Raw genomic sequence first — 6,873 nt, forward strand, 5'->3', positions numbered from 1 at the left:
GTACTGTCATTGTATGGGAACAAAGATAACTGGAAAGTTTTGAGGTTTGATAAAAAGTAAATGCGTTAAAGGGGCCTTTTTACAGATTTTGGCATTTTTTAACTTATTCATTAAATGCTTTATATCTATATTTATATTTATGTAAACATTGGATCGTAAAAGCTCCAGTAAAAAATCAAGAATAAAATTAAAAAAAGGAAAAGAACATTGCCCGGACCAGGTTTCGAACCAATGACCCCTGGAGTCCTGCCAGAGTCCTGAAGTAAAAACGCTTTAGCCCACTGAGCTATTCCGCCAAGTACACATACTTAATGTATTTTATACCTTATATAAGCAATCTTCGTAGTTTCACAAAATTTAACGACAAAAAGAGAACTCTCCAAATTATTCAATCGTTTCGCGTTGCAACGCTTTATAATTTTTAGGTTTTAAAATCGTCAAAAGATGCATATAATGGCTATATTAGACCATGGTAAATGTTCAGTATTACTGTTTCCTCACAAATATCATAACTAAAACGAAAATTTGCGAATCTGAAACAACTTTTTTCAATGTTGTCAATTTACCAAAGCGTGAAAAGACCCCTTTAAGCAGGGACCTATACGTTTGTATAGGTCCCTGCTTTAAGAGAGCTAAATGGAGACTTGTGTACTTTTGCATCCATAAAGGGCAAGAACTCTGAAGCGCCTAGTGCTCAAACTCCATGCAGGGTTGTCGTTACATGCTCTCACGTAAATTTAATGTAATCGTCTTGCGTACTGACTTATCTTATCATCGACCTTAGGACTAATGAAATCTTAAGGCCGATGTGTCATCTTACGAGGCATTACACAAGTACGACTATAGCATGCTTAAAAAATAGGTTAAACTTGAATGCCCACAATAGTTACAAAAGTTAAGTAATGATTGCACAAACACTATTCAAGTTATTGGGCAAGTCTAATTGAGAACTTTTTTAAGGGATACATACCTTAAGTACAATATAGCAATTGGTTGAATTTCATGTCATACCTACCAACACAGTTGCACACAATATTTTAAAGATGTCTACACAAGACTTATCTGAACTTGGTCTATTTTCGACGCAAAACATTGGCTGTAAAAAGAAGACCCGTGTCCATACATACGAATACCCCACATTCCACTTTTGTCTCAAAACTACACTTATCTCAATTAAACGCCGTTTTACGGCAAAATTTGACTTTTGAGCTCTTAAGCGTTATCTCGACCTTTAAGGTAGGGGGACGGGTGATGCACCCGACATTAGCAACATTAATAACAAAGGACACGCGGTTTAATGGCTTAATTTGACATTTTAACTCCAATTGTGACTGTTGTTGTAGGGAGAAGGGTGTAACACGCGAGACGCAGTTTCATTAAAATTTACATTATCCAAGTTATTTTTTTTTAATGTATCAAAATATGGCTCAATTATGGCGGAGACAGGAAAATTTGTTCAATGACCAAACTGGCCTTCGACTTCTTAGAGTGGCCATAACCTCTGAAATAAGGAGACGGGTGTTACACGCATGACGTCGTACGATAGTTTATATTTGAGTAAAGTTATGGCTAAAAAAGGAATTTTTGGACGGACATCGGGGCGAACGGACGTTCATAACTCCTAAGAGCCTGGCGAGATTTAGATAGTTATTGAACATGCCCGTTATATGGTAACAGACATTTTCAGAAAGTTTCGTGACGATTAGATGATAACTGATACGAGTTAGAGAGCGGAAACAAACAAGTGCGGGCGGTTAGTGCGGAAACTTCGGAAATATTGCTCGATTGGTCATTGTCGGCTCGGGTACTACTTACATGTACCCCGGGTACTCTTAAGTATACTTACATGTACCCCGGGTACGGTAAATATACTTAATCGTACCCGGGAAAATTAACGCTAAATCGGTCGTTGTCGGCTATTTTTTGGAAATAATTATATTAACATATATGTCAATTTTCTGTAAAATGGCATTTATATTATCGAAACACATACTCAAAAAGCATGTTGATGCAGATTTTTTAAAAAGAGAAGTTTTATTTAAGATAATCGGTAGCGCGTTTTACGACATCGGATTTGGGGCGGAAATACTTGGGTACAGTCTAATATCGACCGGGTACGATTACGTATATTTACCGTACCCGGGTTACATGTTAGTATACTTAAGAGTACCCGGGGTACATGTAAGTAGTACCCGAGCCGACAATGACCAATCGAGCTTCACTGACCTACTGGCTAATTGAATTTTCAAACTGTGCTATTATTGAATGTAAACATTTTTGTTCAATAATAAGAGAAGTTGGAACCTACAATCGACGATAAACAAGAGTTTGCGAGGTAGGTGTTTATTGTTATTTCAGTTTGTAATCTTAAAATTGATATCATTATGCACTTGCTTTAAATTCAAATTCGTAATTATGGGGAAACTCGTAACATGGAGACTTCGTACCACTTTTAAATATACTACGTTCACTTAGTCATTTTTGGTAGTAATTTGTTGTTGAAAACATTCGTGAAAACACATGTTATTTCGTGAAGAATAAATATGTACACTTAAACACCGTTATTTTGAACACCGATAATCCGAATTCAACGTTAATTGAAAAATAAATACAATTCAAAATTTTATCTTAAACTCAATTATTAATTTTATTAAAATCTAAAATTGAAATATATAATTATGTAAAATGTAGTTTATATAAAACGTTTGTTGGGCATGACATGATTAAAATATTGATCTTGTAGGTAATTTCAAATTTAGTTATGAATTGATACAGTCATAAAATACATTATTAAATTTAAAGATGTTGTAACGCTTGATTATTTTACCATGTATGCTAGTCAATATAAATTGCCGCCATAGAGTCTTTTGATGATTTTTGCTTTGGCAGACTCAGATTTATTTTGAACGCGAATTATTTCAGCTACCATGTATGCTAGAAAATTCGGTTTCATATATGTGTATGTTCAAGCAATAAACTTGTGTTTACAAGAATAAAGATGTGTTGGTTTTCAACCTCAATATGAAAATTAGATTTAGGTTCGTTTTAGGTTAAATTATAACGTTATTCCGCAACGTTTCGGGAACGTTAAGCGAACCATACATTTTAACGTTGCAAAGTGGTTGAATTTTGGGTTCAAAGTGGTTGAAGTTTGGTTGCAAAGTGGTTGTAGAATGGTTGGATTTTGGTCGAAAAATGGTTGAATTTTGGTTGTAACATGACGTTGAATCAACGTCATAAAATGACGTCTAAAAAAACTTGCATTTACAACCAAAATTCAACGGTCATTCAACGTCATGGTACAACGTCTTTTCAACGTCTATTTAACGTCATATGTTTGCTAGGTTCCTATTTAATCTTTTTAGCACCCTTTTTAGCCTATTTAGCCTATTTAACACGTTCAGTACATAGGTTGGAAAATACATGATACTTAGCATATTTAGTATATTCTTTTCAGCCTGTTTGGGAGGTTTGGTACATATTTTGAAAAAATAAATCCTAAAAGCATATGTACCAGTATTGTTCGCCTATTCAGTGAACTTAGAAAGTTTAGTGCATGTCTGTTATTAAATACATCCTATTTAGCATATCAAGCATATTAAGAAGCCTTTCAACAAGTGTATTAAATAGGTTGAAACAAGTATCCTATTTAGTCTTTTTAGCACCATTTTTAGCCTATTTAACACGTTCAGTGCATATGTTGAAAAATACATGATACTTAGCCTATTTAGTATATTCTTTTTATCCTATTTCATCCTATTTGGGAGGTTTGGTATATATTTTGAAAAAATAAATCTTAAAAGCATATGTACCAGTATTTTTCGCCTATTAAGCGAAGTTAGCAAGTTTAGTACATGTCTGTTATAAAATAAATCCTATTTATTATATCAAGCATATTAACAAAGAAGCCTTTCAACGAGTGTATTAAATAAGTTGAAACAAACATCCTTTTTAGGCTATTTAGAAACCTATTCAGCCTATGCAGTCTATTTAGCTTTTTAGCAATCTTATTGAATAGGTTGAACGATTCATCATATTATTAAATTTAAGACTATTAAGCAAGACATTTGCATTATTTACACAACCAGTTTGTATGAACCGTTCAGTGCCCCTTTCGAACAAACATGAGTTATCCCAAGGAAGTGACATAGCGCACGCTGATCTACCTTCGGCTGACCTAGTTTAGGCCCACGGTTTTTGTTAGGGTTGTCGTCAGGAGGACGTTCATCAAGCCTATTAAGCGTAGTATACGCGATATCTACGGCAAGTCGATATGCAACTTTAAGGGCCCCTTTCGGAAAAACAAGAGGACGCGACCTAGTGCACGCTGATCTCCCGGCGGCTGCCTGTCATGATTGCCTACTTTCGGCTCGGAGTTTTAATCATGGTCGGCATCAGAGGGACGTACATGAAGCCTATTTAGCGTATTACTAGTATGCGATATATCGACGACGAGTTGGTATGCACCTTTTAGGGCCCTCTTTAAACAAACAAGAGTTATCCCCCGGCAGCGACCTATTGCAAGCATATTTCCCGTCGGCTGCGTGTCGGGCTAACCTAGTTTCGTCGCGGGGTTTTAATTAGGGTCGGCGTCAGGGACACGTTGATACAGCCTATTAAGCGTAGTATTCGATATATCCACGACGAGTGGGTATGTACCTTTAATGGCCCCTTTCGGACACACAATAGTTATCCCCCGGAATCGACCTAGTTCGCGCTGATCTCCCGTCGGTTGCCTGTCGGACTTACTTACTTTCGGCTCGGGGGTTTAATTAGGGTCAGCGTCAGAGGGACGTTCATGCAGCCTATTTATTGTATTATGCGCTTTATACAAAGCGAGTGGGTATGCACTTTTAAAGGCCCCTTCGAAAACACACGAGAGTTATCCCCCGGTAGCGACCTATTTCAAGCATACTAGTATCTCCCGTCGGCGCGTGTCGGGCTGACCTAGTTTCGGCTCGGGTTTTAAATAAGGGTCGTCGTCAGGTGGACGTACATACAGCCTATTCAGCGTATTATGCGATATATCGACGACGAGTGGGTATGCATCTTTAAGTGTCTTTTTCGGACAAACAAGAGTTTTCCCCCGGAATCGACCTAGTGAAGGCAGATCTCCGGTCAGCTGCCTAACGGGATGACCTTATTTCGGCCCGTGTTGTAATTAGGGTCGGTGTCAGGGGGGGGGTGGCGTATTAACAGCCTATTTAGCATATTATGCGCTATATGTAGGGCCCCTTTCGGACACACAAGAGTTATCACCGGAAGTGACCTAGTGCACGCTGATCTCCAGTTGACTGCCTGTCGGGCTGACCTAGTTTCGACCCAGGGTTTTATTTAGGGTGCGCTTCAGGGGGACGTAAATACAGCCTATTAAGCGTAGTATGCGCTATATATACGGCGGGAGGATATGCACCTTTAAGGGTCCGTTTCGGACAAATAAGAGTTATCCCCTGGAAGCGACTTATGCACGCTGATCTCCTGTCGGCTGCTTGTCGGGCTGACATAGTTTCTTCCCTGGATTTAAATGAGGGTCGGCGTCGGGGGGGGGGGGGGGAACGTACGTACAGCCTATTAAGCATACATGTATTGTGCGCTATATCCACGGCGAGTGGGTATGACTTTTCTAAGGAACCCTTTCGGATAATCAAAAGTTATCCCCCGGATGCGACCTTGTGGAGACATATCTCCCGCGTTGATCATTACAAACACCATCATCACCACCACAACCTTCACAACCACATTCACCACCAGCATCATCACCAACACCAGCAACATCATCATTTTCACAACCACTACCACCATCGCCACCACCATCAACATCATTATAACCACGACCACCACCATTAGCATCACCATCACAACCACCGTCACCAAACCACCACCACCAACACCCCCATCACCTCCAATATCACCACCACCATCAACACCACCATCATCACCACCACCATCACAACCATCACCACCACCATCATCACCACCAGCACCACCACCAGCGGCTTAATTGAAGAATCTTCATGGCATCCGTAAACGATGTGCCATCCTTCTCCAGCAGTGGAACCGGATCGTGAAAGAGTCCCATCTGACACGAACTACTCACTGAAATAAAAATAAATTAAACACTTCTTTATTGAAAATAAACACTTTAGTATCATTTTAACCAACGATAAGGGGCGATAACAGATAAATTAAATAAACACGTATTAGCATATATACCGGTAGGTAAATTAGAATACGTCCTTTTGCAAGAAAATGTCAGAGTTTACGTTAAACAGCTGCACTGAAAAAGGGATAAGATTATGTAAGACCTTAGTTACTGCCTTTAGTTAACCGTCATGCTGTTGGAAAACAGAACGAAAACGCTACCGAGTAGACTTGCTTTTTTTTGAGCTAATTATTAAGGCGTTTTAACAATGCTTACGCTGACTCGGACGACTCGGACTCGCTGTACCAGCACCGTCGACCCGCGTCAGTGTTTACGCTAGCGGGCAAAAAAGTGTGTCCCTCGCAGTAAAAACTGAGGAGCCTTGCCAGAGTTTTAGCAGACAGACACAGACAGAGCGTCAACAACATTAAAACGTCCTAGCTCTACAAATCAAGTCGAATGGACAGTGTTGTCTTTCTGCGTACCAACAGCAGTACTGATTACCATAGGAACTCAACGACAATCGCACATCACAATTGTCTCTTTAATCACACCTGCCTAACGTCAATTTCAAAAAGATATATTATCACTTATCTTTGTATTTACAGCAGTGGCAGAGATGGCATTTCAACGATCCATACTTTGGTCGTTTTACTGTGACCTCCAGCAGTTGGTCATGGTGTATCCGATCCCATAGCGAGTTACTGTCTGTATCCAAATAAACGGACAAC

This window comes from Dreissena polymorpha, chromosome 5 (genome assembly GCF_020536995.1).
Source record: "Dreissena polymorpha isolate Duluth1 chromosome 5, UMN_Dpol_1.0, whole genome shotgun sequence".
Lineage (NCBI taxonomy): Eukaryota > Metazoa > Mollusca > Bivalvia > Myida > Dreissenidae > Dreissena > Dreissena polymorpha.